This window comes from Phalangium opilio, unplaced genomic scaffold (assembly GCF_054372755.1).
Source record: "Phalangium opilio isolate 3A_F unplaced genomic scaffold, DU_Popi_V2 ptg000038l_1, whole genome shotgun sequence".
Taxonomy (NCBI): domain Eukaryota; kingdom Metazoa; phylum Arthropoda; class Arachnida; order Opiliones; family Phalangiidae; genus Phalangium; species Phalangium opilio.
In genome coordinates, this window is record NW_028324161.1 from 1,025,060 (window position 1) to 1,047,995 (window position 22,936).

General features: G+C 42.7%; 74 non-coding genes across 74 annotated transcripts; all 74 read left to right on the forward strand.

Annotated features, from left to right (window-relative positions):
- Window positions 1–358: 358 nt before the first annotated feature.
- Window positions 359–431, forward strand: TRNAF-GAA (transfer RNA phenylalanine (anticodon GAA)). Its single transcript has one exon. It is a non-coding gene; the product is annotated as a tRNA-Phe (tRNA).
- Window positions 432–659: 228 nt separating this feature from the next.
- On the forward strand, window positions 660–732 carry TRNAF-GAA (transfer RNA phenylalanine (anticodon GAA)). Its single transcript has one exon. It is a non-coding gene; the product is annotated as a tRNA-Phe (tRNA).
- Window positions 733–809: 77 nt separating this feature from the next.
- Window positions 810–882, forward strand: TRNAF-GAA (transfer RNA phenylalanine (anticodon GAA)). The gene has a single exon. It is a non-coding gene; the product is annotated as a tRNA-Phe (tRNA).
- A 78-nt stretch (window positions 883–960) lies between these two features.
- On the forward strand, window positions 961–1,033 carry TRNAF-GAA (transfer RNA phenylalanine (anticodon GAA)). Its single transcript has one exon. It is a non-coding gene; the product is annotated as a tRNA-Phe (tRNA).
- A 79-nt stretch (window positions 1,034–1,112) lies between these two features.
- On the forward strand, window positions 1,113–1,185 carry TRNAF-GAA (transfer RNA phenylalanine (anticodon GAA)). The gene has a single exon. It is a non-coding gene; the product is annotated as a tRNA-Phe (tRNA).
- Window positions 1,186–1,552: 367 nt separating this feature from the next.
- Window positions 1,553–1,625, forward strand: TRNAF-GAA (transfer RNA phenylalanine (anticodon GAA)). The gene has a single exon. It is a non-coding gene; the product is annotated as a tRNA-Phe (tRNA).
- A 226-nt stretch (window positions 1,626–1,851) lies between these two features.
- On the forward strand, window positions 1,852–1,924 carry TRNAF-GAA (transfer RNA phenylalanine (anticodon GAA)). The gene has a single exon. It is a non-coding gene; the product is annotated as a tRNA-Phe (tRNA).
- A 228-nt stretch (window positions 1,925–2,152) lies between these two features.
- TRNAF-GAA (transfer RNA phenylalanine (anticodon GAA)) lies at window positions 2,153–2,225 on the forward strand. The gene has a single exon. It is a non-coding gene; the product is annotated as a tRNA-Phe (tRNA).
- Window positions 2,226–2,304: 79 nt separating this feature from the next.
- Window positions 2,305–2,377, forward strand: TRNAF-GAA (transfer RNA phenylalanine (anticodon GAA)). Its single transcript has one exon. It is a non-coding gene; the product is annotated as a tRNA-Phe (tRNA).
- A 229-nt stretch (window positions 2,378–2,606) lies between these two features.
- TRNAF-GAA (transfer RNA phenylalanine (anticodon GAA)) lies at window positions 2,607–2,679 on the forward strand. The gene has a single exon. It is a non-coding gene; the product is annotated as a tRNA-Phe (tRNA).
- Window positions 2,680–2,907: 228 nt separating this feature from the next.
- Window positions 2,908–2,980, forward strand: TRNAF-GAA (transfer RNA phenylalanine (anticodon GAA)). The gene has a single exon. It is a non-coding gene; the product is annotated as a tRNA-Phe (tRNA).
- Window positions 2,981–3,509: 529 nt separating this feature from the next.
- Window positions 3,510–3,582, forward strand: TRNAF-GAA (transfer RNA phenylalanine (anticodon GAA)). The gene has a single exon. It is a non-coding gene; the product is annotated as a tRNA-Phe (tRNA).
- A 77-nt stretch (window positions 3,583–3,659) lies between these two features.
- TRNAF-GAA (transfer RNA phenylalanine (anticodon GAA)) lies at window positions 3,660–3,732 on the forward strand. Its single transcript has one exon. It is a non-coding gene; the product is annotated as a tRNA-Phe (tRNA).
- Window positions 3,733–3,810: 78 nt separating this feature from the next.
- Window positions 3,811–3,883, forward strand: TRNAF-GAA (transfer RNA phenylalanine (anticodon GAA)). The gene has a single exon. It is a non-coding gene; the product is annotated as a tRNA-Phe (tRNA).
- A 531-nt stretch (window positions 3,884–4,414) lies between these two features.
- On the forward strand, window positions 4,415–4,487 carry TRNAF-GAA (transfer RNA phenylalanine (anticodon GAA)). The gene has a single exon. It is a non-coding gene; the product is annotated as a tRNA-Phe (tRNA).
- Window positions 4,488–4,865: 378 nt separating this feature from the next.
- TRNAF-GAA (transfer RNA phenylalanine (anticodon GAA)) lies at window positions 4,866–4,938 on the forward strand. Its single transcript has one exon. It is a non-coding gene; the product is annotated as a tRNA-Phe (tRNA).
- Window positions 4,939–5,017: 79 nt separating this feature from the next.
- Window positions 5,018–5,090, forward strand: TRNAF-GAA (transfer RNA phenylalanine (anticodon GAA)). The gene has a single exon. It is a non-coding gene; the product is annotated as a tRNA-Phe (tRNA).
- Window positions 5,091–5,169: 79 nt separating this feature from the next.
- On the forward strand, window positions 5,170–5,242 carry TRNAF-GAA (transfer RNA phenylalanine (anticodon GAA)). Its single transcript has one exon. It is a non-coding gene; the product is annotated as a tRNA-Phe (tRNA).
- Window positions 5,243–5,621: 379 nt separating this feature from the next.
- On the forward strand, window positions 5,622–5,694 carry TRNAF-GAA (transfer RNA phenylalanine (anticodon GAA)). The gene has a single exon. It is a non-coding gene; the product is annotated as a tRNA-Phe (tRNA).
- A 229-nt stretch (window positions 5,695–5,923) lies between these two features.
- On the forward strand, window positions 5,924–5,996 carry TRNAF-GAA (transfer RNA phenylalanine (anticodon GAA)). The gene has a single exon. It is a non-coding gene; the product is annotated as a tRNA-Phe (tRNA).
- Window positions 5,997–6,073: 77 nt separating this feature from the next.
- Window positions 6,074–6,146, forward strand: TRNAF-GAA (transfer RNA phenylalanine (anticodon GAA)). Its single transcript has one exon. It is a non-coding gene; the product is annotated as a tRNA-Phe (tRNA).
- Window positions 6,147–6,224: 78 nt separating this feature from the next.
- On the forward strand, window positions 6,225–6,297 carry TRNAF-GAA (transfer RNA phenylalanine (anticodon GAA)). Its single transcript has one exon. It is a non-coding gene; the product is annotated as a tRNA-Phe (tRNA).
- A 79-nt stretch (window positions 6,298–6,376) lies between these two features.
- On the forward strand, window positions 6,377–6,449 carry TRNAF-GAA (transfer RNA phenylalanine (anticodon GAA)). Its single transcript has one exon. It is a non-coding gene; the product is annotated as a tRNA-Phe (tRNA).
- Window positions 6,450–6,678: 229 nt separating this feature from the next.
- TRNAL-GAG (transfer RNA leucine (anticodon GAG)) lies at window positions 6,679–6,751 on the forward strand. Its single transcript has one exon. It is a non-coding gene; the product is annotated as a tRNA-Leu (tRNA).
- A 77-nt stretch (window positions 6,752–6,828) lies between these two features.
- On the forward strand, window positions 6,829–6,901 carry TRNAF-GAA (transfer RNA phenylalanine (anticodon GAA)). Its single transcript has one exon. It is a non-coding gene; the product is annotated as a tRNA-Phe (tRNA).
- A 78-nt stretch (window positions 6,902–6,979) lies between these two features.
- TRNAF-GAA (transfer RNA phenylalanine (anticodon GAA)) lies at window positions 6,980–7,052 on the forward strand. Its single transcript has one exon. It is a non-coding gene; the product is annotated as a tRNA-Phe (tRNA).
- A 228-nt stretch (window positions 7,053–7,280) lies between these two features.
- TRNAF-GAA (transfer RNA phenylalanine (anticodon GAA)) lies at window positions 7,281–7,353 on the forward strand. Its single transcript has one exon. It is a non-coding gene; the product is annotated as a tRNA-Phe (tRNA).
- A 378-nt stretch (window positions 7,354–7,731) lies between these two features.
- TRNAF-GAA (transfer RNA phenylalanine (anticodon GAA)) lies at window positions 7,732–7,804 on the forward strand. Its single transcript has one exon. It is a non-coding gene; the product is annotated as a tRNA-Phe (tRNA).
- A 77-nt stretch (window positions 7,805–7,881) lies between these two features.
- On the forward strand, window positions 7,882–7,954 carry TRNAF-GAA (transfer RNA phenylalanine (anticodon GAA)). Its single transcript has one exon. It is a non-coding gene; the product is annotated as a tRNA-Phe (tRNA).
- A 79-nt stretch (window positions 7,955–8,033) lies between these two features.
- Window positions 8,034–8,106, forward strand: TRNAF-GAA (transfer RNA phenylalanine (anticodon GAA)). The gene has a single exon. It is a non-coding gene; the product is annotated as a tRNA-Phe (tRNA).
- A 379-nt stretch (window positions 8,107–8,485) lies between these two features.
- TRNAF-GAA (transfer RNA phenylalanine (anticodon GAA)) lies at window positions 8,486–8,558 on the forward strand. Its single transcript has one exon. It is a non-coding gene; the product is annotated as a tRNA-Phe (tRNA).
- A 229-nt stretch (window positions 8,559–8,787) lies between these two features.
- Window positions 8,788–8,860, forward strand: TRNAF-GAA (transfer RNA phenylalanine (anticodon GAA)). The gene has a single exon. It is a non-coding gene; the product is annotated as a tRNA-Phe (tRNA).
- A 77-nt stretch (window positions 8,861–8,937) lies between these two features.
- On the forward strand, window positions 8,938–9,010 carry TRNAF-GAA (transfer RNA phenylalanine (anticodon GAA)). Its single transcript has one exon. It is a non-coding gene; the product is annotated as a tRNA-Phe (tRNA).
- Window positions 9,011–9,088: 78 nt separating this feature from the next.
- On the forward strand, window positions 9,089–9,161 carry TRNAF-GAA (transfer RNA phenylalanine (anticodon GAA)). The gene has a single exon. It is a non-coding gene; the product is annotated as a tRNA-Phe (tRNA).
- Window positions 9,162–9,240: 79 nt separating this feature from the next.
- Window positions 9,241–9,313, forward strand: TRNAF-GAA (transfer RNA phenylalanine (anticodon GAA)). Its single transcript has one exon. It is a non-coding gene; the product is annotated as a tRNA-Phe (tRNA).
- A 228-nt stretch (window positions 9,314–9,541) lies between these two features.
- On the forward strand, window positions 9,542–9,614 carry TRNAF-GAA (transfer RNA phenylalanine (anticodon GAA)). Its single transcript has one exon. It is a non-coding gene; the product is annotated as a tRNA-Phe (tRNA).
- A 229-nt stretch (window positions 9,615–9,843) lies between these two features.
- TRNAL-GAG (transfer RNA leucine (anticodon GAG)) lies at window positions 9,844–9,916 on the forward strand. Its single transcript has one exon. It is a non-coding gene; the product is annotated as a tRNA-Leu (tRNA).
- Window positions 9,917–9,993: 77 nt separating this feature from the next.
- TRNAF-GAA (transfer RNA phenylalanine (anticodon GAA)) lies at window positions 9,994–10,066 on the forward strand. Its single transcript has one exon. It is a non-coding gene; the product is annotated as a tRNA-Phe (tRNA).
- Window positions 10,067–10,144: 78 nt separating this feature from the next.
- Window positions 10,145–10,217, forward strand: TRNAF-GAA (transfer RNA phenylalanine (anticodon GAA)). The gene has a single exon. It is a non-coding gene; the product is annotated as a tRNA-Phe (tRNA).
- Window positions 10,218–10,446: 229 nt separating this feature from the next.
- TRNAF-GAA (transfer RNA phenylalanine (anticodon GAA)) lies at window positions 10,447–10,519 on the forward strand. The gene has a single exon. It is a non-coding gene; the product is annotated as a tRNA-Phe (tRNA).
- Window positions 10,520–10,597: 78 nt separating this feature from the next.
- Window positions 10,598–10,670, forward strand: TRNAF-GAA (transfer RNA phenylalanine (anticodon GAA)). The gene has a single exon. It is a non-coding gene; the product is annotated as a tRNA-Phe (tRNA).
- Window positions 10,671–10,747: 77 nt separating this feature from the next.
- Window positions 10,748–10,820, forward strand: TRNAF-GAA (transfer RNA phenylalanine (anticodon GAA)). The gene has a single exon. It is a non-coding gene; the product is annotated as a tRNA-Phe (tRNA).
- Window positions 10,821–10,898: 78 nt separating this feature from the next.
- On the forward strand, window positions 10,899–10,971 carry TRNAF-GAA (transfer RNA phenylalanine (anticodon GAA)). Its single transcript has one exon. It is a non-coding gene; the product is annotated as a tRNA-Phe (tRNA).
- A 78-nt stretch (window positions 10,972–11,049) lies between these two features.
- TRNAF-GAA (transfer RNA phenylalanine (anticodon GAA)) lies at window positions 11,050–11,122 on the forward strand. The gene has a single exon. It is a non-coding gene; the product is annotated as a tRNA-Phe (tRNA).
- Window positions 11,123–11,200: 78 nt separating this feature from the next.
- TRNAF-GAA (transfer RNA phenylalanine (anticodon GAA)) lies at window positions 11,201–11,273 on the forward strand. The gene has a single exon. It is a non-coding gene; the product is annotated as a tRNA-Phe (tRNA).
- Window positions 11,274–11,350: 77 nt separating this feature from the next.
- Window positions 11,351–11,423, forward strand: TRNAF-GAA (transfer RNA phenylalanine (anticodon GAA)). The gene has a single exon. It is a non-coding gene; the product is annotated as a tRNA-Phe (tRNA).
- A 228-nt stretch (window positions 11,424–11,651) lies between these two features.
- TRNAF-GAA (transfer RNA phenylalanine (anticodon GAA)) lies at window positions 11,652–11,724 on the forward strand. Its single transcript has one exon. It is a non-coding gene; the product is annotated as a tRNA-Phe (tRNA).
- Window positions 11,725–12,254: 530 nt separating this feature from the next.
- TRNAF-GAA (transfer RNA phenylalanine (anticodon GAA)) lies at window positions 12,255–12,327 on the forward strand. Its single transcript has one exon. It is a non-coding gene; the product is annotated as a tRNA-Phe (tRNA).
- A 228-nt stretch (window positions 12,328–12,555) lies between these two features.
- Window positions 12,556–12,628, forward strand: TRNAF-GAA (transfer RNA phenylalanine (anticodon GAA)). The gene has a single exon. It is a non-coding gene; the product is annotated as a tRNA-Phe (tRNA).
- A 77-nt stretch (window positions 12,629–12,705) lies between these two features.
- On the forward strand, window positions 12,706–12,778 carry TRNAF-GAA (transfer RNA phenylalanine (anticodon GAA)). Its single transcript has one exon. It is a non-coding gene; the product is annotated as a tRNA-Phe (tRNA).
- A 78-nt stretch (window positions 12,779–12,856) lies between these two features.
- On the forward strand, window positions 12,857–12,929 carry TRNAF-GAA (transfer RNA phenylalanine (anticodon GAA)). Its single transcript has one exon. It is a non-coding gene; the product is annotated as a tRNA-Phe (tRNA).
- A 381-nt stretch (window positions 12,930–13,310) lies between these two features.
- Window positions 13,311–13,383, forward strand: TRNAL-GAG (transfer RNA leucine (anticodon GAG)). The gene has a single exon. It is a non-coding gene; the product is annotated as a tRNA-Leu (tRNA).
- Window positions 13,384–13,461: 78 nt separating this feature from the next.
- On the forward strand, window positions 13,462–13,534 carry TRNAF-GAA (transfer RNA phenylalanine (anticodon GAA)). The gene has a single exon. It is a non-coding gene; the product is annotated as a tRNA-Phe (tRNA).
- A 229-nt stretch (window positions 13,535–13,763) lies between these two features.
- On the forward strand, window positions 13,764–13,836 carry TRNAF-GAA (transfer RNA phenylalanine (anticodon GAA)). Its single transcript has one exon. It is a non-coding gene; the product is annotated as a tRNA-Phe (tRNA).
- Window positions 13,837–14,216: 380 nt separating this feature from the next.
- TRNAF-GAA (transfer RNA phenylalanine (anticodon GAA)) lies at window positions 14,217–14,289 on the forward strand. Its single transcript has one exon. It is a non-coding gene; the product is annotated as a tRNA-Phe (tRNA).
- A 79-nt stretch (window positions 14,290–14,368) lies between these two features.
- On the forward strand, window positions 14,369–14,441 carry TRNAF-GAA (transfer RNA phenylalanine (anticodon GAA)). The gene has a single exon. It is a non-coding gene; the product is annotated as a tRNA-Phe (tRNA).
- Window positions 14,442–15,121: 680 nt separating this feature from the next.
- Window positions 15,122–15,194, forward strand: TRNAF-GAA (transfer RNA phenylalanine (anticodon GAA)). Its single transcript has one exon. It is a non-coding gene; the product is annotated as a tRNA-Phe (tRNA).
- Window positions 15,195–15,273: 79 nt separating this feature from the next.
- Window positions 15,274–15,346, forward strand: TRNAF-GAA (transfer RNA phenylalanine (anticodon GAA)). Its single transcript has one exon. It is a non-coding gene; the product is annotated as a tRNA-Phe (tRNA).
- Window positions 15,347–15,727: 381 nt separating this feature from the next.
- Window positions 15,728–15,800, forward strand: TRNAF-GAA (transfer RNA phenylalanine (anticodon GAA)). Its single transcript has one exon. It is a non-coding gene; the product is annotated as a tRNA-Phe (tRNA).
- Window positions 15,801–16,328: 528 nt separating this feature from the next.
- On the forward strand, window positions 16,329–16,401 carry TRNAF-GAA (transfer RNA phenylalanine (anticodon GAA)). The gene has a single exon. It is a non-coding gene; the product is annotated as a tRNA-Phe (tRNA).
- A 79-nt stretch (window positions 16,402–16,480) lies between these two features.
- On the forward strand, window positions 16,481–16,553 carry TRNAF-GAA (transfer RNA phenylalanine (anticodon GAA)). Its single transcript has one exon. It is a non-coding gene; the product is annotated as a tRNA-Phe (tRNA).
- Window positions 16,554–17,233: 680 nt separating this feature from the next.
- On the forward strand, window positions 17,234–17,306 carry TRNAF-GAA (transfer RNA phenylalanine (anticodon GAA)). The gene has a single exon. It is a non-coding gene; the product is annotated as a tRNA-Phe (tRNA).
- A 228-nt stretch (window positions 17,307–17,534) lies between these two features.
- TRNAF-GAA (transfer RNA phenylalanine (anticodon GAA)) lies at window positions 17,535–17,607 on the forward strand. Its single transcript has one exon. It is a non-coding gene; the product is annotated as a tRNA-Phe (tRNA).
- A 79-nt stretch (window positions 17,608–17,686) lies between these two features.
- On the forward strand, window positions 17,687–17,759 carry TRNAF-GAA (transfer RNA phenylalanine (anticodon GAA)). Its single transcript has one exon. It is a non-coding gene; the product is annotated as a tRNA-Phe (tRNA).
- Window positions 17,760–18,289: 530 nt separating this feature from the next.
- On the forward strand, window positions 18,290–18,362 carry TRNAF-GAA (transfer RNA phenylalanine (anticodon GAA)). The gene has a single exon. It is a non-coding gene; the product is annotated as a tRNA-Phe (tRNA).
- A 379-nt stretch (window positions 18,363–18,741) lies between these two features.
- TRNAF-GAA (transfer RNA phenylalanine (anticodon GAA)) lies at window positions 18,742–18,814 on the forward strand. The gene has a single exon. It is a non-coding gene; the product is annotated as a tRNA-Phe (tRNA).
- Window positions 18,815–19,344: 530 nt separating this feature from the next.
- TRNAF-GAA (transfer RNA phenylalanine (anticodon GAA)) lies at window positions 19,345–19,417 on the forward strand. Its single transcript has one exon. It is a non-coding gene; the product is annotated as a tRNA-Phe (tRNA).
- A 530-nt stretch (window positions 19,418–19,947) lies between these two features.
- Window positions 19,948–20,020, forward strand: TRNAF-GAA (transfer RNA phenylalanine (anticodon GAA)). The gene has a single exon. It is a non-coding gene; the product is annotated as a tRNA-Phe (tRNA).
- Window positions 20,021–20,248: 228 nt separating this feature from the next.
- On the forward strand, window positions 20,249–20,321 carry TRNAF-GAA (transfer RNA phenylalanine (anticodon GAA)). The gene has a single exon. It is a non-coding gene; the product is annotated as a tRNA-Phe (tRNA).
- Window positions 20,322–20,400: 79 nt separating this feature from the next.
- TRNAF-GAA (transfer RNA phenylalanine (anticodon GAA)) lies at window positions 20,401–20,473 on the forward strand. The gene has a single exon. It is a non-coding gene; the product is annotated as a tRNA-Phe (tRNA).
- A 78-nt stretch (window positions 20,474–20,551) lies between these two features.
- On the forward strand, window positions 20,552–20,624 carry TRNAF-GAA (transfer RNA phenylalanine (anticodon GAA)). Its single transcript has one exon. It is a non-coding gene; the product is annotated as a tRNA-Phe (tRNA).
- Window positions 20,625–21,153: 529 nt separating this feature from the next.
- TRNAF-GAA (transfer RNA phenylalanine (anticodon GAA)) lies at window positions 21,154–21,226 on the forward strand. The gene has a single exon. It is a non-coding gene; the product is annotated as a tRNA-Phe (tRNA).
- A 79-nt stretch (window positions 21,227–21,305) lies between these two features.
- Window positions 21,306–21,378, forward strand: TRNAF-GAA (transfer RNA phenylalanine (anticodon GAA)). The gene has a single exon. It is a non-coding gene; the product is annotated as a tRNA-Phe (tRNA).
- Window positions 21,379–22,210: 832 nt separating this feature from the next.
- TRNAF-GAA (transfer RNA phenylalanine (anticodon GAA)) lies at window positions 22,211–22,283 on the forward strand. The gene has a single exon. It is a non-coding gene; the product is annotated as a tRNA-Phe (tRNA).
- Window positions 22,284–22,936: the final 653 nt, after the last annotated feature.

The following is a 22,936-nucleotide window of genomic DNA, read 5'->3' on the forward strand; positions in this document are numbered from 1 at the left end:
TGTATCTTTAAGTAAATTATTTGCTTCAGTAAAATTTTCTTGTTTGCATGAAAGAGAGCTGAAATACCTCAGTTGGGAGAGCGTTAGACTGAAGATCTAAAGGTCCCTGGTTTAATCCCGGGTTTCGGCAACAAGAAAGGCTTTTGGGTCGTATACATTAAAGTAAACTGTTTTCCTATGTAAAGTTTCCCTGTTTGCGTGAAAAAGAGCCGAAATAGCTTAGTTGGGAGAGCGTTGGACTGAAGATCTAAAGGTCCCAGGTTCGATCCCGGGTTTCGGCAATATGAAATCTTTTTGGATCATGTATCTGAAAGTAAATTATTTCCAAAGGAAAGTTTCCCTGGTCGCAAGAAGAAGAGCCGAAATAGCTCAGTTGGGAGAGCGTTAGACTGAAGATCTAAAGGTCCCTGGTTCGATCCCGGGTTTCGGCAACACGAGTGCTTTTTGGGTCGTGTATCTTTAAGTAAATTATTTGCTTCAGTAAAATTTTCTTGTTTGCATGAAAGAGAGCTGAAATACCTCAGTTGGGAGAGCGTTAGACTGAAGATCTAAAGGTCCCTGGTTTGATCCGGGTTTCGGCAACAAGAAAGGCTTTTGGGTCGTATACATTAAAGTAAACTGTTTTCCTATGTAAAGTTTCCCTGTTTGCGTGAAAAAGAGCCGAAATAGCTCAGTTGGGAGAGCGTTAGACTGAAGATCTAAAGGTCCCTGGTTCGATCCCGGGTTTCGGCAATATGAAATTTTTTTGGATCATGTATCTTAAAGTAAATTATTTCCAAAGGAAAGTTTCCCTGGTTGCAAGAAGAAGAGCCGAAATAGCTCAGTTGGGAGAGCGTTAGACTGAAGATCTAAAGGTCCCTGGTTCGATCCCGGGTTTGGGCAACAAGAAAGGCTTTTGGGTCGTATACATTAAAGTAAATTGTTTTCCTATGTAAAGTTTCCCTGTTTGCGTGAAAAAGAGCCGAAATAGCTCAGTTGGGAGAGCGTTAGACTGAAGATCTAAAGGTCCCTGGTTCGATCCCGGGTTTCGGCAACACGTGTGCTTTTTTGGGTCATGTATCTTAAAGTAAATTATTTGCTTCAGTAAAGTTTCCCTGTTTGCACGAAAGAGAGCCGAAATAGCTCAGTTGGGAGAGCGTTAGACTGAAGATCTAAAGGTCCCTGGTTCGTTCCCGGGTTTCGGCAACACAAGTGCTTTTTGGGTCGTGTATCTTTAAGTAAATTATTTGCTTCAGTAAAGTTTTCTTGTTTGCATGAAAGAGAGCTGAAAAACCTCAGTTGGGAGAGCGTTAGACTGAAGATCTAAAGGTCCCTGGTTCGATCCCGGGTTTCGGCAACAAGAAAGGCTTTTGGGTCGTATACATTAAAGTAAACTGTTTTCCTATGTAAAGTTTCCCTGTTTGCGTGAAAAAGAGCCGAAATAGCTCAGTTGGGAGAGCGTTAGACTGAAGATCTAAAGGTCCCGGGTTTCGGCAATATGAAATCTTTTTGGATCATGTATCTTAAAGTAAATTATTTCCAAAGGAAAGTTTCCCTGGTCGCAAGAAGAAGAGCCGAAATAGCTCAGTTGGGAGAGCGTTAGACTGAAGATCTAAAGGTCCCTGGTTCGATCCCGGGTTTCGGCAATATGAAATCTTTTTGGATCGTGTATCTTAAAATAAATTATTTCCAAAGGAAAGTTTCCTGGTTGCATGAAAAAGAGCCGAAATAGCTCAGTTGGGAGAGCGTTAGACTGAAGTTCTAAAGGTCCCTGGTTCGGGCCCGGATTTCGGCAACAAGAAAGGCTTTTGGGAGTATACATTCAAGTAAACTGTTTTCCTATGTAAAGTTTCCCTGTTTGCGTGAAAAAGAGCCGAAATAGCTCAGTTGGGAGAGCGTTAGACTGAAGATCTAAAGGTCCCTGGTTCGATCCCGGGTTTCGGCAATAAGAAATTTTTTTGGATCATGTATCTTAAAGTAAATTATTTCCAAAGGAAAGTTTCCCTGGTCGCAAGAAGAAGAGCCGAAATAGCTCAGTTGGGAGAGCGTTAGACTGAAGATCTAAAGGTCACTGGTTCGATCCCGGGTTTGGGCAACAAGAAAGGCTTTTGGGTCGTATACATTAAAGTAAATTGTTTTCCTATGTAAAGTTTCCCTGTTTGCGTGAAAAAGAGCCGAAATAGCTCAGTTGGGAGAGCGTTAGACTGAAGATCTAAAGGTCCCTGGTTCGATCCCGGGTTTCGGCAACACGAGTGCTTTTTTGGGTCGTGTATCTTAAAGTAAATTATTTGCTTCAGTAAAGTTTCCCTGTTTGCACGAAAGAGAGCCGAAATAGCTCAGTTGGGAGAGCGTTAGACTGAAGATCTAAAGGTCCCTGGTTCGATCCCGGGTTTCGGCAACACGAGTGCTTTTTGGGTCGTGTATCTTTAAGTAAATTATTTGCTTCAGTAAAGTTTTCTTGTTTGCTTGAAAGAGAGCTGAAATACCTCAGTTGGGAGAGCGTTAGACTGAAGATCTAAAGGTCCCTGGTTCGATCCCGGGTTTCGGCAACAAGAAAGGCTTTTGGGTCGTATACATTAAAGTAAACTGTTTTCCTATGTAAAGTTTCCCTGTTTGCGTGAAAAAGAGCCGAAATAGCTCAGTTGGGAGAGCGTTAGACTGAACATCTAAAGGTCCCTGGTTCGATCCCGGGTTTCGGCAATATGAAATTTTTTTAAATCATGTATCTTAAAGTAAATTATTTCCAAAGGAAAGTTTCCCTGGTCGCAAGAAGAAGAGCCGAAATACCTCAGTTGGGAGAGCGTTAGACTGAAGATCTAAAGGTCCCTGGTTCGATCCCGGGTTTCGGCAACAAGAAAGGCTTTTGGGTCGTATACATTAAAGTAAACTGTTTTCCTATGTAAAGTTTCCCTGTTTGCGTGAAAAAGAGCCGAAATAGCTCAGTTGGGAGAGCGTTAGACTGAAGATCTAAAGGTCCCTGGTTCGATCCCGGGTTTCGGCAATATGAAATTTTTTTAAATCATGTATCTTAAAGTAAATTATTTCCAAAGGAAAGTTTCCCTGGTCGCAAGAAGAAGAGCCGAAATAGCTCAGTTGGGAGAGCGTTAGACTGAAGATCTAAAGGTCCCTGGTTTGACCCCGGGTTTCGGCAACAAGAAAGGCTTTTGGGTCGTATACATTAAAGTAAACTGTTTTCCTATGTAAAGTTTCCCTGTTTGAGTGAAAAAGAGCCGAAATAGCTCAGTTGGGAGAGCGTTGGACTGAATATCTAAAGGTCCCTGGTTCGATCCCGGGTTTCGGCAATATGAAATCTTTTTGGATCATGTATCTTAAAGTAAATTATTTCCAAAGGAAAGTTTCCCTGGTCGCAAGAAGAAGAGCCGAAATACCTCAGTTGGGAGAGCGTTAGACTGAAGATCTAAAGGTCCCTGGTTCGATCCCGGGTTTCGGCAACAAGAAAGGCTTTTGGGTCGTATACATTAAAGTAAACTGTTTTCCTATGTAAAGTTTCCCTGTTTGCGTGAAAAAGAGCCGAAATAGCTCAGTTGGGAGAGCGTTAGACTGAAGATCTAAAGGTCCCTGGTTCGATCCCGGGTTTCGGCAATATGAAATTTTTTTAAATCATGTATCTTAAAGTAAATTATTTCCAAAGGAAAGTTTCCCTGGTCGCAAGAAGAAGAGCCGAAATAGCTCAGTTGGGAGAGCGTTAGACTGAAGATCTAAAGGTCCCTGGTTCGATCCCGGGTTTGGGCAACAAGAAAGGCTTTTGGGTCGTATACATTAAAGTAAATTGTTTTCCTATGTAAAGTTTCCCTGTTTGCGTGAAAAAGAGCCGAAATAGCTCAGTTGGGAGAGCGTTAGACTGAAGATCTAAAGGTCCCTGGTTCGATCCCGGGTTTCGGCAACACGAGTGCTTTTTTGGGTCGTGTATCTTAAAGTAAATTATTTGCTTCAGTAAAGTTTCTCTGTTTGCACGAAAGAGAGCCGAAATAGCTCAGTTGGGAGAGCGTTTAACTGAAGATCTAAAGGTCCCTGGTTCGATCCCGGGTTTCGGCAACACGAGTGTTTTTTGGGTCGTGTATCTTTAAGTAAATTATTTGCTTCAGTAAAGTTTTCTTGTTTGCATGAAAGAGAGCTAAAATACCTCAGTTGGGAGAGCGTTAGACTGCAGATCTAAAGGTCCCTGGTTTGACCCCGGGTTTCGGCAACAAGAAAGGCTTTTGGGTCGTATACATTAAAGTAAACTGTTTTCCTATGTAAAGTTTCCCTGTTTGCGTGAAACAGAGCCGAAATAGCTCAGTTGGGAGAGCGTTGGACTGAATATCTAAAGGTCCCTGGTTCGATCCCGGGTTTCGGCAATATGAAATCTTTTTGGATCATGTATCTTAAAGTAAATTATTTCCAAAGGAAAGTTTCCCTGGTCGCAAGAAGAAGAGCCGAAATAGCTCAGTTGGGAGAGCGTTAGACTGAAGATCTAAAGGTCCCTGGTTCGATCCCGGGTTTCGGCAACAAGAAAGACTTTTGGCTCGTATACATTAAAGTAAACTGTTTTCCTATGTAAAGTTTCCCTGTTTGCGTGAAAAAGAGCCGAAATAGCTCAGTTGCGAGAGCGTTAGACTGAAGATCTAAAGGTCCCTGGGTCGATCCCGGGTTTCGGCAATATGAAATCTTTTTGGATCATGTATCTTAAAGTAAATTATTTCCAAAGGAAAGTTTCCCTGGTCGCAAGAAGAAGAGCCGAAATAGCTCAGTTGGGAGAGCGTTAGACTGAAGATCTAAAGGTCCCTGATTCGATCCCGGGTTTGGGCAACAAGAAAGGCTTTTGGGTCGTATACATTAAAGTAAACGGTTTTCCTAAGTAAAGTTTCCCTGTTTGCGTGAAAAGAGCCGAAATAGCTCAGTTGGGAGAGCGTTAGACTGAAGATCTAAAGGTCCCTGGTTCGATCCCGGGTTTCGGCAACACGAGTGCTTTTTTGGGTCGTGTATCTTAAAGTAAATTATTTGCTTCAGTAAAGTTTCCCTGTTTGCACGAAAGAGAGCCGAAATAGCTCAGTTGGGAGAGCGTTAGACTGAAGATCTAAAGGTCCCTGGTTCGATCCCGGGTTTCGGCAACACGAGTGCTTTTTTGGGTCGTGTATCTTAAAGTAAATTATTTGCTTCAGTAAAGTTTCCCTGTTTGCACGAAAGAGAGCCGAAATAGCTCAGTTGGGAGAGCGTTAGACTGAAGATCTAAAGGTCCCTGGTTCGATCCCGGGTTTCGGCAACACGAGTGCTTTTTGGGTCGTGTATCTTTAAGTAAATTATTTGCTTCAGTAAAGTTTTCTTGTTTGCATGAAGGAGAGCTGAAATACCTCAGTTGGGAGAGCGTTAGACTGAAGATCTAAAGGTCCCTGGTTCGATCCCGGGTTTGGGCAACAAGAAAGGCTTTTGGGTCGTATACATTAAAGTAAACTGTTTTCCTAAGTAAAGTTTCCCTGTTTGCGTGAAAAAGAGCCGAAATAGCACAGTTGGGAGAGCGTTAGACTGAAGATCTAAAGGTCCCTGGTTCGATCCCGGGTTTCGGCAATATGAAATCTTTTTGGATCATGTATCTTAAAGTAAATTATTTCCAAAGGAAAGTTTCTCTGGTCGCAAGAAGAAGAGCCGAAATAGCTCAGTTGGGAGAGCGTTAGACTGAAGATCTAAAGGTCCCTGGTTCGATCCCGGGTTTGGGCAACAAGAAAGGCTTTTGGGTCGTATACATTAAAGTAAACTGTTTTCCTATGTAAAGTTTCCCTGTTTGCGTGAAAAAGAGCCGAAATAGCTTAGTTGGGAGAGCGTTAGACTGAAGATCTAAAGGTCCCTGGTTTGATCCCGGGTTTCGGCAACAAGAAAGGCTTTTGGGTCGTATACATTAAAGTAAACTGTTTTCGTATGTAAAGTTTCCCTGTTTGCGTAAATAAGAGCCGAAATAGCTCAGTTGGGAGAGCGTTAGACTGAAGATCTAAAGGTCCCTGGTTCGATCCCGGGTTTCGGCAATATGAAATTTTTTTGGATCATGTATCTTAAAGTAAATTATTTCCAAAGGAAAGTTTCCCTGGTCGCAAGATGAAGAGCCGAAATAGCTCAGTTGGGAGAGCGTTAGACTGAAGATCTAAAGGTCCCTGGTTCGATCCCGGGTTTGGGCAACAAGAAAGGCTTTTGGGTCGTATACATTAAAGTAAATTGTTTTCCTATGTAAAGTTTCCCTGTTTGCGTGAAAAAGAGCCGAAATAGCTCAGTTGGGAGAGCGTTAGACTGAAGATCTAAAGGTCCCTGGTTCGATCCCGGGTTTCGGCAACACGAGTGCTTTTTTGGGTCGTGTATCTTAAAGTAAATTATTTGCTTCAGTAAAGTTTCCCTGTTTGCACGAAAGAGAGCCGAAATAGCTCAGTTGGGAGAGCGTTAGACTGAAGATCTAAAGGTCCCTGGTTCGATCCCGGGTTTCGGCAACACGAGTGGTTTTTGGGTCGTGTAACATTAAGTAAATTATTTGCTTCAGTAAAGTTTTCTTGTTTGCATGAAAGAGAGCTGAAATACCTCAGTTGGGAGAGCGTTACACTGAAGATCTAAAGGTCCCTGGTTCGATCCCGGGTTTGGGCAACAAGAAAGGCTTTTGGGTCGTATATATTAAAGTAAACTGTTTTCCTAAGTAAATTTTCCCTGTTTGCGTGATAAAGAGCCGAAATAGCTCAGTTGGGAGAGCGTTAGACTGAGGATCTAAAGGTCCCTGGTTCGATCCCGGGTTTCGGCAATATGAAATCTTTTTGGATCATGTATCTTAAAGTAAATTATTTCCAAAGGAAAGTTTCCCTGGTCGCAAGAAGAAGAGCCGAAATAGCTCAGTTGGGAGAGCGTTAGACTGAAGATCTAAAGGTCCCTGGTTCGATCCCGGGTTTGGGCAACAAGAAAGGCTTTTGGGTCGTATACATTAAAGTAAACTGTTTTCCTATGTAAAGTTTCCCTGTTTGCATGAAAAAGAGCCGAAATAGCTCAGTTGGGAGAGCGTTAGACTGAAGATCTAAAGGTCCCTGGTTTGATCCCGGGTTTCGGCAACAAGAAAGGCTTTTGGGTCGTATACATTAAAGTAAACTGTTTTCCTATGTAAAGTTTCCCTGTTTGCGTGAAACAGAGCCGAAATAGCTCAGTTGGGAGAGCGTTGGACTGAATATCTAAAGGTCCCTGGTTCGATCCCGGGTTTCGGCAATATGAAATCTTTTTGGATCATGTATCTTAAAGTAAATTATTTCCAAAGGAAAGTTTCCCTGGTCGCAAGAAGAAGAGCCGAAATAGCTCAGTTGGGAGAGCGTTAGACTGAAGATCTAAAGGTCCCTGGTTCGATCCCGGGTTTCGGCAACAAGAAAGACTTTTGGCTCGTATACATTAAAGTAAACTGTTTTCCTATGTAAAGTTTCCCTGTTTGCGTGAAAAAGAGCCGAAATAGCTCAGTTGCGAGAGCGTTAGACTGAAGATCTAAAGGTCCCTGGGTCGATCCCGGGTTTCGGCAATATGAAATCTTTTTGGATCATGTATCTTAAAGTAAATTATTTCCAAAGGAAAGTTTCCCTGGTCGCAAGAAGAAGAGCCGAAATAGCTCAGTTGGGAGAGCGTTAGACTGAAGATCTAAAGGTCCCTGATTCGATCCCGGGTTTGGGCAACAAGAAAGGCTTTTGGGTCGTATACATTAAAGTAAACGGTTTTCCTAAGTAAAGTTTCCCTGTTTGCGTGAAAAGAGCCGAAATAGCTCAGTTGGGAGAGCGTTAGACTGAAGATCTAAAGGTCCCTGGTTCGATCCCGGGTTTCGGCAATATGAAATATTTTTGGATCATGTATCTTAAAGTTAATTATTTCCAAAGGAAAGTTTCCCTGGTCGCAAGAAGAAGAGCCGAAATAGCTCAGTTGGGAGAGCGTTAGACTGAAGATCTAAAGGTCCCTGGTTCGATCCCGGGTTTCGGCAACACGAGTGCTTTTTTGGGTCGTGTATCTTAAAGTAAATTATTTGCTTCAGTAAAGTTTCCCTGTTTGCACGAAAGAGAGCCGAAATAGCTCAGTTGGGAGAGCGTTAGACTGAAGATCTAAAGGTCCCTGGTTCGATCCCGGGTTTCGGCAACACGAGTGCTTTTTGGGTCGTGTATCTTTAAGTAAATTATTTGCTTCAGTAAAGTTTTCTTGTTTGCATGAAGGAGAGCTGAAATACCTCAGTTGGGAGAGCGTTAGACTGAAGATCTAAAGGTCCCTGGTTCGATCCCGGGTTTGGGCAACAAGAAAGGCTTTTGGGTCGTATACATTAAAGTAAACTGTTTTCCTAAGTAAAGTTTCCCTGTTTGCGTGAAAAAGAGCCGAAATAGCACAGTTGGGAGAGCGTTAGACTGAAGATCTAAAGGTCCCTGGTTCGATCCCGGGTTTCGGCAATATGAAATCTTTTTGGATCATGTATCTTAAAGTAAATTATTTCCAAAGGAAAGTTTCTCTGGTCGCAAGAAGAAGAGCCGAAATAGCTCAGTTGGGAGAGCGTTAGACTGAAGATCTAAAGGTCCCTGGTTCGATCCCGGGTTTGGGCAACAAGAAAGGCTTTTGGGTCGTATACATTAAAGTAAACTGTTTTCCTATGTAAAGTTTCCCTGTTTGCGTGAAAAAGAGCCGAAATAGCTTAGTTGGGAGAGCGTTAGACTGAAGATCTAAAGGTCCCTGGTTTGATCCCGGGTTTCGGCAACAAGAAAGGCTTTTGGGTCGTATACATTAAAGTAAACTGTTTTCGTATGTAAAGTTTCCCTGTTTGCGTAAATAAGAGCCGAAATAGCTCAGTTGGGAGAGCGTTAGACTGAAGATCTAAAGGTCCCTGGTTCGATCCCGGGTTTCGGCAATATGAAATTTTTTTGGATCATGTATCTTAAAGTAAATTATTTCCAAAGGAAAGTTTCCCTGGTCGCAAGATGAAGAGCCGAAATAGCTCAGTTGGGAGAGCGTTAGACTGAAGATCTAAAGGTCCCTGGTTCGATCCCGGGTTTGGGCAACAAGAAAGGCTTTTGGGTCGTATACATTAAAGTAAATTGTTTTCCTATGTAAAGTTTCCCTGTTTGCGTGAAAAAGAGCCGAAATAGCTCAGTTGGGAGAGCGTTAGACTGAAGATCTAAAGGTCCCTGGTTCGATCCCGGGTTTCGGCAACACGAGTGCTTTTTTGGGTCGTGTATCTTAAAGTAAATTATTTGCTTCAGTAAAGTTTCCCTGTTTGCACGAAAGAGAGCCGAAATAGCTCAGTTGGGAGAGCGTTAGACTGAAGATCTAAAGGTCCCTGGTTCGATCCCGGGTTTCGGCAACACGAGTGCTTTTTGGGTCGTGTAACTTTAAGTAAATTGTTTTCCTATGTAAAGTTTCCCTGTTTGCGTGAAAAAGAGCCGAAATAGCTCAGTTGGGAGAGCGTTAGACTGAAGATCTAAAGGTCCCTGATTCGATCCCGGGTTTGGGCAACAAGAAAGGCTTTTGGGTCGTATACATTAAAGTAAACGGTTTTCCTAAGTAAAGTTTCCCTGTTTGCGTGAAAAGAGCCGAAATAGCTCAGTTGGGAGAGCGTTAGACTGAAGATCTAAAGGTCCCTGGTTCGATCCCGGGTTTCGGCAACACGAGTGCTTTTTGGGTCGTGTAACTTTAAGTAAATTATTTGCTTCAGTAAAGTTTTCTTGTTTGCATGAAAGAGAGCTGAAATACCTCAGTTGGGAGAGCGTTACACTGAAGATCTAAAGGTCCCTGGTTCGATCCCGGGTTTGGGCAACAAGAAAGGCTTTTGGGTCGTATATATTAAAGTAAACTGTTTTCCTAAGTAAATTTTCCCTGTTTGCGTGATAAAGAGCCGAAATAGCTCAGTTGGGAGAGCGTTAGACTGAGGATCTAAAGGTCCCTGGTTCGATCCCGGGTTTCGGCAATATGAAATCTTTTTGGATCATGTATCTTAAAGTAAATTATTTCCAAAGGAAAGTTTCCCTGGTCGCAAGAAGAAGAGCCGAAATAGCTCAGTTGGGAGAGCGTTAGACTGAAGATCTAAAGGTCCCTGGTTCGATCCCGGGTTTGGGCAACAAGAAAGGCTTTTGGGTCGTATACATTAAAGTAAACTGTTTTCCTATGTAAAGTTTCCCTGTTTGCATGAAAAAGAGCCGAAATAGCTCAGTTGGGAGAGCGTTAGACTGAAGATCTAAAGGTCCCTGGTTTGATCCCGGGTTTCGGCAACAAGAAAGGCTTTTGGGTCGTATACATTAAAGTAAACTGTTTTCCTATGTAAAGTTTCCCTGTTTGCGTGAAAAAGAGCCGAAATAGCTCAGTTGGGAGAGCGTTAGACTGAAGATCTAAAGGTCCCTGTTTCGATCCCGGGTTTGGGCAACAAGAAAGGCTTTTGGGTCGTATACATTAAAGTAAACTGTTTTCCTATGTAAAGTTTCCCTGTTTGCGTGAAAAAGAGCCGAAATAGCTCAGTTGGGAGAGCGTTAGACTGAAGATCTAAAGGTCCCTGGTTTGATCCCGGGTTTCGGCAACAAGAAAGGCTTTTGGGTCGTATACATTAAAGTAAACTGTTTTCCTATGTAAAGTTTCCCTGTTTGCGTGAAAAAGAGCCGAAATAGCTCAGTTGGGAGAGCGTTAGACTGAAGATCTAAAGGTCCCTGGTTCGATCCCGGGTTTCGGCAATATGAAATTTTTTTGGATCATGTATCTTAAAGTAAATTATTTCCAAAGGAAAGTTTCCCTGGTCGCAAGAAGAAGAGCCGAAATAGCTCAGTTGGGAGAGCGTTAGACTGAAGATCTAAAGGTCCCTGGTTCGATCCCGGGTTTGGGCAACAAGAAAGGCTTTTGGGTCGTATACATTAAAGTAAACTGTTTTCCTATGTAAAGTTTCCCTGTTTGCATGAAAAAGAGCCGAAATAGCTCAGTTGGGAGAGCGTTAGACTGAAGATCTAAAGGTCCCTGGTTTGATCCCGGGTTTCGGCAACAAGAAAGGCTTTTGGGTCGTATACATTAAAGTAAACTGTTTTCCTATGTAAAGTTTCCCTGTTTGCGTGAAAAAGAGCCGAAATAGCTCAGTTGGGAGAGCGTTAGACTGAAGATCTAAAGGTCCCTGGTTTGATCCCGGGTTTCGGCAACAAGAAAGGCTTTTGGGTCGTATACATTAAAGTAAACTGTTTTCCTATGTAAAGTTTCCCTGTTTGCGTGAAAACGAGCCGAAATAGCTCAGTTGGGAGAGCGTTAGACTGAAGATCTAAAGGTCCCTGGTTCGATCCCGGGTTTCGGCAATATGAAATTTTTTTGGATCATGTATCTTAAAGTAAATTATTTCCAAAGGAAAGTTTCCCTGGTCGCAAGAAGAAGAGCCGAAATAGCTCAGTTGGGAGAGCGTTAGACTGAAGATCTAAAGGTCCCTGGTTCGATCCCGGGTTTGGGCAACAAGAAAGGCTTTTGGGTCGTATACATTAAAGTAAACTGTTTTCCTATGTAAAGTTTCCCTGTTTGCGTGAAAAAGAGCCGAAATAGCTCAGTTGGGAGAGCGTTAGACTGAAGATCTAAAGGTCCCTGGTTTGATCCGGGTTTCGGCAACAAGAAAGGCTTTTGGGTCGTATACATTAAAGTAAACTGTTTTCCTATGTAAAGTTTCCCTGTTTGCGTGAAAAAGAGCCGAAATAGCTCAGTTGGGAGAGCGTTAGACTGAAGATCTAAAGGTCCCTGGTTCGATCCCGGGTTTCGGCAACACGAGTGCTTTTTTGGGTCGTGTATCTTAAAGTAAATTATTTGCTTCAATAAAGTTTCCCTGTTTGCACGAAAGAGAGCCGAAATAGCTCAGTTGGGAGAGCGTTTAACTGAAGATCTAAAGGTCCCTGGTTCGATCCCGGGTTTCGGCAACACGAGTGCTTTTTGGGTCGTGTATCTTTAAGTAAATTATTTGTTCAGTAAAGTTTTCTTGTTTGCATGAAAGAGAGCTGAAATACCTCAGTTGGGAGAGCGTTAGACTGAAGATCTAAAGGTCCCTGGTTTGACCCCGGGTTTCGGCAACAAGAAAGGCTTTTGGGTCGTATACATTAAAGTAAACTGTTTTCCTATGTAAAGTTTCCCTGTTTGCGTGATAAAGAGCCGAAATAGCTCAGTAGGGAGAGCGTTGGACTGAAGATCTAAAGGTCCCTGGTTCGATCCCGGGTTTCGGCAATATGAAATCTTTTTGGATCATGTATCTTAAAGTAAATTATTTCCAAAGGAAAGTTTCCCTGGTCGCAAGAAGAAGAGCCGAAATAGCTCAGTTGGGAGAGCGTTAGACTGAAGATCTAAAGGTCCCTGGTTCGATCCCGGGTTTGGGCAACAAGAAAGGCTTTTGGGTCGTATACATTAAAGTAAACTGTTTTCCTATGTAAAGTTTCCCTGTTTGCGTGAAAAAGAGCCGAAATAGCTCAGTTGGGAGAGCGTTAGACTGAAGATCTAAAGGTCCCTGGTTTGATCCGGGTTTCGGCAACAAGAAAGGCTTTTGGGTCGTATACATTAAAGTAAACTGTTTTCCTATGTAAAGTTTCCCTGTTTGCGTGAAAAAGAGCCGAAATAGCTCAGTTGGGAGAGCGTTAGACTGAAGATCTAAAGGTCCCTGGTTCGATCCCGGGTTTCGGCAATATGAAATTTTTTTGGATCATGTATCTTAAAGTAAATTATTTCCAAAGGAAAGTTTCCCTGGACGAAAGAAGAAGAGCCGAAATAGCTCAGTTGGGAGAGCGTTAGACTGAAGATCTAAAGGTCCCTGGTTCGATCCCGGGTTTGGGCAACAAGAAAGGCTTTTGGGTCGTATACATTAAAGTAAATTGTTTTCCTATGTAAAGTTTCCCTGTTTGCGTGAAAAAGAGCCGAAATAGCTCAGTTGGGAGAGCGTTAGACTGAAGATCTAAAGGTCCCTGGTTCGATCCCGGGTTTCGGCAACACGAGTGCTTTTTTGGGTCGTGTATCTTAAAGTAAATTATTTGCTTCAGTAAAGTTTCCCTGTTTGCACGAAAGAGAGCCGAAACAGCTCAGTTGGGAGAGCGTTAGACTGAAGATCTAAAGGTCCCTGGTTCGATCCCGGGTTTCGGCAACACGAGTGCTTTTTGGGTCGTGTAACTTTAAGTAAATTATTTGCTTCAGTAAAGTTTTCTTGTTTGCATGAAAGAGAGCTGAAATACCTCAGTTGGGAGAGCGTTAGACTGAAGATCTAAAGGTCCCTGGTTCGATCCCGGGTTTGGGCAACAGGAAATTCTTTTGGGTCGTATATATTAAAGTAAACTGTTTTCCTAAGTAAAGTTTCCCTGTTTGCGTGAAAAAGAGCCGAAATAGCTCAGTTGGGAGAGCGTTAGACTGAGGATCTAAAGGTCCCTGGTTTGATCCCGGGTTTCGGCAACAAGAAAGCGTTATGGGTCGTGTACATTAAAGAAAAATGTTTTCCAAAGGAAAGTTTCCCTGGTTGCTTAAAAAAGAGCCGAAATAGCTCAGTTGGGAGAGCGTTAGACTGAAGATCTAAAGGTCCCAGGTTCGATCCCGGGTTTCGGCAATATGAAATCTTTATGGATCATGTATCTTAAAGTAAATTATTTCCTCCGGGAAAGTTTCCCTGGTAGCATGAAATAGAGCCGAAATAGCTCAGTTGGGAGAGCGTTAGACTGAAGATCTAAAGGTCCCTGGTTCGATCCCGAGTTTCGGAAACACGAAAGCGTTATGGGTCGTGTACATTAAAGAAAGCTGTTTTCCAAAGGAAAGTTTCCCTGGTTGCATGAAAAAGAGCCGAAATAGCTCAGTTGGGAGAGCGTTAGACTGAAGATCTAAAGGTCCCTGGTTCGATCCCGGGTTTCGGCAATACGAGTGCTTTTTGGGTAGTGTATCTTTAAGTAAATTATTTGCTTCAGTAAAGTTTCCTTGTTTGCATGAAAGAGAGCTGAAATACCTCAGTTGGGAGAGCGTTAGACTGAAGATCTAAAGGTCCCTGGTTCGATCCCGGGTTTCGGCAACAAGAAAGGCTTTTGGGTCGTATACATTAAAGTAAACTGTTTTCCTATGCAAAGTTTCCCTGTTTGCGTGAAAAAGAGCCGAAATAGCTCAGTTGGGAGAGCGTTAGACTGAAGATCTAAAGGTCCCTGGTTCGATCCCGAGTTTCGGAAACACGAAAGCGTTATGGGTCGTGTACATTAAAGAAAGCTGTTTTCCAAAGGAAAGTTTCCCTGGTTGCATGAAAAAGAGCCGAAATAGCTCAGTTGGGAGAGCGTTAGACTGAAGATCTAAAGGTCCCTGGTTCGATCCCGGGTTTCGGCAACACGAGTGCTTTTTTGGGTCGTGTATCTTAAAGTAAATTATTTGCTTCAGTAAAGTTTCCCTGTTTGCACGAAAGAGAGCCGAAATAGCTCAGTTGGGAGAGCGTTAGACTGAAGATCTAAAGGTCCCTGGTTCGATCCCGGGTTTCGGCAACAAGAAAGGCTTTTGGGTCGTATACATTAAAGTAAACTGTTTTCCTATGTAAAGTTTCCCTGTTTGCGTGAAAAAGAGCCTAAATAGCTCAGTTGGGAGAGCGTTAGACTGAAGATCTAAAGGTCCCTGGTTCTATCCCGGGTTTCGGCAATATGAAATCTTTTTGGATCATGTATCTTAAAGTAAATTATTTCCAAAGGAAAGTTTCACCGGTCGCAAGAAGAAGAACCGAAATAGCTCAGTTGGGAGAGCGTTAGAATGAAGATCTAAGGGTCCCTGGTTCGATCCCGGGTTTCGGCAACAAGAAAGGCTTTTGGGTCGTATACATTAAAGTAAACTGTTTTCCTATGTAAAAATTCCCTGTTTGCGTGAAAAAGAGTCGAAATAGCTCAGTTGGGAGAGCGTTAGACTGAAGATCTAAAGGTCCCTGGTTCGATCCCGGATTTCGGCAAAAAGAAAGGCTTTTGGGTCGTATACATTAAAGTAAACTGTTTTCCTATGCAAAGTTTCCCAGGTTGCGTGAATAAGCGCCGAAATAGCTCAGTTGGGAGAGCGTTAGAATGAAGATCTAAAGGTCCCTGGTTCGATCCCGGTTTTCGGTAATATGAAATCTTTTTGGATCGTGTATCTTAAAGTAAATTATTTCCAAAGTAAAGTTTCCCTGGATGCATGAAAAAGAGCCGAAATAGCTCAGTTGAGAGAGCGTTAGACTGAAGATCTAAAGGTCCCTGGTTCGATCCCGGGTTTCGGCAACACGAGTGCTTTTTTGGGTCGTGTATCTTAAAGTAAATTATTTGCTTCAGTAAAGTTTCCCTGTTTGCACGAAAGAGAGCCGAAATAGCTCAGTTGGGAGAGCGTTAGACTGAAGATCTAAAGGTCCCTGGTTCGATCCCGGGTTTCGGCAACAAGAAAGGCTTTTGGGTCGTATACATTAAAGTAAACTGTTTCCCTATGTAAAGTTTCCCTGTTTGCGTGAAAAAGAGCCTAAATAGCTCAGTTGGGAGAGCGTTAGACTGAAGATCTAAAGGTCCCTGGTTCGATCCCGGGTTTCGGCAACAAGAAAGGCTTTTGGGTCGTATACATTAAAGTACACTGTTTTCCTATGTAAAGTTTCCCTGTTTGCGTGAAAAAGAGCCTAAATAACTCAGTTGGGAGAGCGTTAGACTGAAGATCTAAAGGTCCCTGGTTCGATCCCGGGTTTCGGCAACACAAGTGCTTTTTTGGGTCGTGTATCTTAAAGTAAATTATTTGCTTCAGTAAAGTTTCCCTGTTTGCACGAAAGAGAGCCGAAATAGCTCAGTTGGGAGAGCGCTAGACTGAAGATCTAAAGGTCCCCGGTTCGATCCCGGGTTTCGGCAACAAGAAAGGCTTTTGGGTCGTATACATTAAAGTAAACTGTTTTCCTATGTAAAGTTTCCCTGTTTGCGTGAAAAAGAGCCTAAATTGCTCAGTTGGGAGATTGTTAGACTGAAGATCTAAAGGTCCCTGGTTCGATCCCGGGTTTCGGCAATATGAAATCTTTTTGGATCATGTATCTTAAAGTAAATTATTTCCAAAGGAAAGTTTCACCGGTCGCAAGAAGAAGAACCGAAATATTTCAGTTGGGAGAGCGTTAGACTGAAGATCTAAGGGTCCCTGGTTCGATCCCGGGTTTCGGCAACAAGAAAGGCTTTTGGGTCGTATACATTAAAGTAAACTGTTTTCTAATGTAAAAATTCCCTGTTTGCGTGAAAAAGAGCCGAAATAGCTCAGTTGGGAGAGCGTTAGACTGAAGATCTAAAGGTCCCTGGTTCGATCCCGGTTTTCGGCAATATGAAATCTTTTTGGATCGTGTATCTTAAGTAAAATATTTCCAAAGTAAAGTTTCCCTGGATGCATGAAAAAGAGCCGAAATAGCTCAGTTGAGAGAGCGTTAGACTGAAGATCTAAAGGTCCCTGGTTCGATCCCGGGTTTCGGCATTACAAGTGCTTTTTTGGGTCGTGTATCTTAAAGTAAATTATTTGCTTCAGTAAAGTTTCCCTGTTTGCACGAAAGAGAGCCGAAATAGCTCAGTTGGGAGAGCGCTAGACTGAAGATCTAAAGGTCCCCGGTTCGATCCCGGGTTTCGGCAACAAGAAAGGCTTTTGGGTCGTATACATTAAAGTAAACTGTTTTCCTATGTAAAGTTTCCCTGTTTGCGTGAAAAAGAGCCTAAATTGCTCAGTTGGGAGATTGTTAGACTGAAGATCTAAAGGTCCCTGGTTCGATCCCGGGTTTCGGCAATATGAAATCTTTTTGGATCATGTATCTTAAAGTAAATTATTTCCAAAGGAAAGTTTCACCGGTCGCAAGAAGAAGAACCGAAATATTTCAGTTGGGAGAGCGTTAGACTGAAGATCTAAGGGTCCCTGGTTCGATCCCGGGTTTCGGCAACAAGAAAGGCTTTTGGGTCGTATACATTAAAGTAAACTGTTTTCCTATGTAAAAATTCCCTGTTTGCGTGAAAAAGAGCCGAAATAGCTCAGTTGGGAGAGCGTTAGACTGAAGATCTAAAGGTCCCTGGTTCGATCCCGGGTTTCCGCAATATGAAATCTTTTTGGATCATGTATCTTAAAGTAAATTATTTCCAAAGGAAAGTTTCACCGGTCGCAAGAAGAAGAACCGAAATAGCTCAGTTGGGAGAGCGTTAGACTGAAGATCTAAGGGTCCCTGGTTCGATCCCGGGTTTCGGCAACAAGAAAGGCTTTTGGGTCGTATACATTAAAGTAAACTGTTTTCCTATGTAAAAATTCCCTGTTTGCGTGAAAAAGAGTCGAAATAGCTCAGTTGGGAGAGCGTTAGACTGAAGATCTAAAGGTCCCTGGTTCGATCCCGGGTTTCGGCAACAAGAAAGGCTTTTGGGTCGTATACATTAAAGTAAACTGTTTTCCTATGCAAAGTTTCCCTGGTTGCGTGAATAAGCGCCGAAATAGCTCAGTTGGGAGAGCGTTAGAATGAAGATCTAAAGGTCCCTGGTTCGATCCCGGTTTTCGGTAATATGAAATCTTTTTGGATCGTGTATCTTAAAGTAAATTATTTCCAAAGTAAAGTTGCCCTGGATGCATGAAAAAGAGCCGAAATAGCTCAGTTGAGAGAGCGTTAGACTGAAGATCTAAAGGTCCCTGGTTCGATCCCGGGTTTCGGCAACACGAGTGCTTTTTTGGGTCGTGTATCTTAAAGAAACTTATTTGCTTCAGTAACGTTTCCCTGTTTGCACGAAAGAGAGCCGAAATAGCTCAGTTGGGAGAGCGTTAGACTGAAGATCTAAAGGTCCCTGGTTCGATCCCGGGTTTCGGCAACAAGAAAGGCTTTTGGGTCGTATACATTAAAGTAAACTGTTTCCCTATGTAACGTTTCCCTGTTTGCGTGAAAAAGAGCCTAAATAGCTCAGTTGGGAGAGCGTTAGACTGAAGATCTAAAGGTCCCTGGTTCGATCCCGGGTTTCGGCAACAAGAAAGGCTTTTGGGTCGTATACATTAAAGTAAACTGTTTTCCTATGTAAAGTTTCCCTGTTTGCGTGAAAAAGAGCCTAAATAACTCAGTTGGGAGAGCGTTAGACTGAAGATCTAAAGGTCCCTGGTTCGATCCCGGGTTTCGGCAATATGAAATCTTTTTGGATCATGTATCTTAAAGTAAATTATTTCCAAAGGAAAGTTTCACCGGTCGCAAGAAGAAGAACCGAAATAGCTCAGTTGGGAGAGCGTTAGACTGAAGATCTAAGGGTCACTGGTTCGATCCCGGGTTTCGGCAACAAGAAAGGCTTTTGGGTCGTATACATTAAAGTAAACTGTTTTCCTATGTAAAAATTCCCTGTTTGCGTGAAAAAGAGCCGAAATAGCTCAGTTGGGAGAGCGTTAGACTGAAGATCTAAAGGTCCCTGGTTCGATCCCGGGTTTCGGCAATATGAAATCTTTTTGGATCATGTATCTTAAAGTAAATTATTTCCAAAGGAAAGTTTCACCGGTCGCAAGAAGAAGAACCGAAATAGCTCAGTTGGGAGAGCGTTAGACTGAAGATCTAAGGGTCCCTGGTTCGATCCCGGGTTTCGGCAACAAGAAAGGCTTTTGGGTCGTATACATTAAAGTAAACTGTTTTCCTATGTAAAAATTCCCTGTTTGCGTGAAAAATAGTCGTAATAGCTCAGTTGGGAGAGCGTTAGACTGAAGATCTAAAGGTCCCTGGTTCGATCCCGGGTTTCGGCAACAAGAAAGGCTTTTGGGTCGTATACATTAAAGTAAACTGTTTTCCTATGCAAAGTTTCCCTGGTTGCGTGAATAAGCGCCGAAATAGCTCAGTTGGGAGAGCGTTAGACTGAAGATCTAAAGGTCCCTGGTTCGATCCCGGGTTTCGGCAACAAGAAAGGCTTTTGGGTCGTATACATTAAAGTAAACTGTTTTCCTATGTAAAGTTTCCCTGTTTGCGTGAACAAGAGCCTAAATAGCTCAGTTGGGAGAGCGTTAGACTGAAGATCTAAAGGTCCCTGGTTCGATCCCGGGTTTCGGCAACAAGAAAGGCTTTTGGGTCGTATACATTAAAGTAAACTGTTTTCCTATGCAAAGTTTCCCTGGTTGCGTGAACAAGAGCCTAAATAGCTCAGTTGGGAGAGCGTTAGACTGAAGATCTAAAGGTCCCTGGTTCGATCCCGGGTTTCGGCAATATGAAATCTTTTTGGATCATGTATCTTAAAGTAAATTATTTCCAAAGGAAAGTTTCACCGGTCGCAAGAAGAAGAACCGAAATAGCTCAGTTGGGAGAGCGTTAGACTGAAGATCTAAGGGTCCCTGGTTCGATCCCGGGTTTCGGCAACAAGAAAGGCTTTTGGGTCGTATACATTAAAGTAAACTGTTTTCCTATGTAAAAATTCCCTGTTTGCGTGAAAAAGAGCCGAAATAGCTCAGTTGGGAGAGCGTTAGACTGAAGATCTAAAGGTCCCTGGTTCGATCCCGGGTTTCGGCAACACGAGTGCTTTTTGGGTCGTGTATCTTTAAGTAAATTATTTGCTTCAGTAAAGTTTTCTTGTTTGCATGAAAGAGAGCTGAAATACCTCAGTTGGGAGAGCGTTAGACTGAAGATCTAAAGGTCCCTGGTTCGATCCCGGGTTTCGGCAACAAGAAAGGCTTTTGGGTCGTATACATTAAAGTAAACTGTTTTCCTATGTAAAGTTTCCCTGTTTGCGTGAACAAGAGCCTAAATAGCTCAGTTGGGAGAGCGTTAGACTGAAGATCTAAAGGTCCCTGGTTCGATCCCGGGTTTCGGCAATATGAAATCTTTTTGGATCATGTATCTTAAAGTAAATTATTTCCAAAGGAAAGTTTCACCGGTCGCAAGAAGAAGAACCGAAATAGCTCAGTTGGGAGAGCGTTAGACTGAAGATCTAAGGGTCCCTGGTTCGATCCCGGGTTTCGGCAACAAGAAAGGCTCTTGGGTCGTATACATTAAAGTAAACTGTTTTCCTATGTAAAAATTCCCTGTTTGTGTGAAAAAGAGCCGAAATAGCTCAGTTGGGAGAGCGTTAGACTGAAGATCTAAAGGTCCCTGGTTCGATCCCGGGTTTCGGCAACAAGAAAGGCTTTTGGGTCGTATACATTAAAGTAAACTGTTTTCCTATGCAAAGTTTCCCTGGTTGCGTGAATAAGCGCCGAAATAGCTCAGTTGGGAGAGCGTTAGAATGAAGATCTAAAGGTCCCTGGTTCGATCCCGGTTTTCGGCAATATGAAATCTTTTTGGATCGTGTATCTTAAAGTAAATTATTTCCAAAGTAAAGTTTCCCTGGATGCATGAAAATGAGCCGAAATAGCTCAGTTGAGAGAGCGTTAGACTGAAGATCTAAAGGTCCCTGGTTCGATCCCGGGTTTCGGCAACACGAGTGCTTTTTTGGGTCGTGTATCTTAAAGTAAATTATTTGCTTCAGTAAAGTTTCCCTGTTTGCACGAAAGAGAGCCGAAATAGCTCAGTTAGGAGAGCGTTAGACTGAAGATCTAAAGGTCCCTGGTTCGATCCCGGGTTTCGGCAACAAGAAAGGCTTTTGGGTCGTATACATTAAAGTAAACTGTTTTCCTATGTAAAAATTCCCTGTTTGCGTGAAAAAGAGCCGAAATAGCTCAGTTGGGAGAGCGTTAGACTGAAGATCTAAAGGTCCCTGGTTCGATCCCGGGTTTCGGCAACAAGAAAGGCTTTTGGGTCGTATACATTAAAGTAAACTGTTTGCATATGCAAAGTTTCCCTGGTTGCGTGAATAAGCGCCGAAATAGCTCAGTTGGGAGAGCGTTAGAATGAAGATCTAAAGGTCCCTGGTTCGATCCCGGTTTTCGGCAATATGAAATCTTTTTGGATCGTGTATCTTAAAGTAAATTATTTCCAAAGTAAAGTTTCCCTGGATGCATGAAAAAGAGCCGAAATAGCTCAGTTGAGAGAGCGTTAGACGGAAGATCTAAAGGTCCCTGGTTCGATCCCGGGTTTCGGCAATATGAAATCATTTTGGATCATGTATCTTAAAGTAAATTATTTCCAAAGGAAAGTTTCCCTGGTCGCAAGAAGAAGAGCCGAAATAGCTCAGTTTGGAGAGCGTTAGACTGAAGATCTAAAGGTCCCTGGTTCGATCCCGGGTTTGGGCAACAAGAAAGGCTTTTGGGTCGTATACATTAAAGTAAACTGTTTTCCTATGTAAAGTTTCCCTGTTTGCGTGAAAAAGAGCCGAAATAGCTCAGTTGGGAGAGCGTTAGACTGAAGATCTAAAGGTCCCTGGTTCGATCCCGGGTTTCGGCAACACGAGTGCTTTTTTGGGTCGTGTATCTTAAAGTATATTATTTGCTTCAGTAAAGTTTCCCTGTTTGCATGAAAGAGAGCCGAAATAGCTCAGTTGGGAGAGCGTTAGACTGAAGATCTAAAGGTCCCTGGTTCGATCCCGGGTTTCGGCAACACGAGTGCTTTTTGGGTCGTGTATCTTTAAGTAAATTATTTGCTTCAGTAAAGTTTTCTTGTTTGCATGAAAGAGAGCTGAAATACCTCAGTTGGGAGAGCGTTAGACTGAAGTTCTAAAGGTCCCTGGTTCGATCCCGGGTTTCGGCAACAAGAAAGGCTTTTGGGTCGTATACATTAAAGTAAACTGTTTTCCTATGTAAAGTTTCCCTGTTTGCGTGAAAAAGAGCCTAAATAGCTCAGTTGGGAGAGCGTTAGACTGAAGATCTAAAGGTCCCTGGTTCGATCCCGGTTTTCGGCAATATGAAATCTTTTTGGATCGTGTATCTTAAAGTAAATTATTTCCAAAGTAAAGTTTCCCTGGATGCATGAAAAAGAGCCGAAATAGCTCAGTTGAGAGAGCGTTAGACGGAAGATCTAAAGGTCCCTGGTTCGATCCCGGGTTTCGGCAATATGAAATCATTTTGGATCATGTATCTTAAAGTAAATTATTTCCAAAGGAAAGTTTCCCTGGTCGCAAGAAGAAGAGCCGAAATAGCTCAGTTTGGAGAGCGTTAGACTGAAGATCTAAAGGTCCCTGGTTCGATCCCGGGTTTGGGCAACAAGAAAGGCTTTTGGGTCGTATACATTAAAGTAAACTGTTTTCCTATGTAAAGTTTCCCTGTTTGCGTGAAAAAGAGCCGAAATAGCTCAGTTGGGAGAGCGTTACACTGAAGATCTAAAGGTCCCTGGTTCGATCCCGGGTTTCGGCAACACGAGTGCTTTTTTGGGTCGTGTATCTTAAAGTAAATTATTTGCTTCAGTAAAGTTTCCCTGTTTGCACGAAAGAGAGCCGAAATAGCTCAGTTGGGAGAGCGTTAGACTGAAGATCTAAAGGTCCCTGGTTCGATCCCGGGTTTCGGCAACACGAGTGCTTTTTGGGTCGTGTATCTTTAAGTAAATTATTTGCTTCAGTAAAGTTTTCTTGTTTGCATGAAAGAGAGCTGAAATACCTCAGTTGGGAGAGCGTTAGACTGAAGTTCTAAAGGTCCCTGGTTCGATCCCGGGTTTCGGCAACAAGAAAGGCTTTTGGGTCGTATACATTAAAGTAAACTGTTTTCCTATGTAAAGTTTCCCTGTTTGCGTGAAAAAGAGCCTAAATAGCTCAGTTGGGAGAGCGTTAGACTGAAGATCTAAAGGTCCCTGGTTCGATCCCGGGTTTCGGCAACAAGAAAGGCTTTTGGGTCGTATACATTAAAGTAAACTGTTTTCCTATGTAAAGTTTCCCTGTTTGCGTGAAAAAGAGCCTAAATAGCTCAGTTGGGAGAGCGTTAGACTGAAGATCTAAAGGTCCCTGGTTCGATCCCGGGTTTCGGCAATATGAAATCTTTTTGGATCATGTATCTTAAAGTAAATTATTTCCAAAGTAAAGTTTCCCTGGATGCATGAAAAAGAGCCGAAATAGCTCAGTTGAGAGAGCGTTAGACGGAAGATCTAAAGGTCCCTGGTTCGATCCCGGGTTTCGGCAATACGAAATCATTTTGGATCATGTATCTTAAAGTAAATTATTTCCAAAGG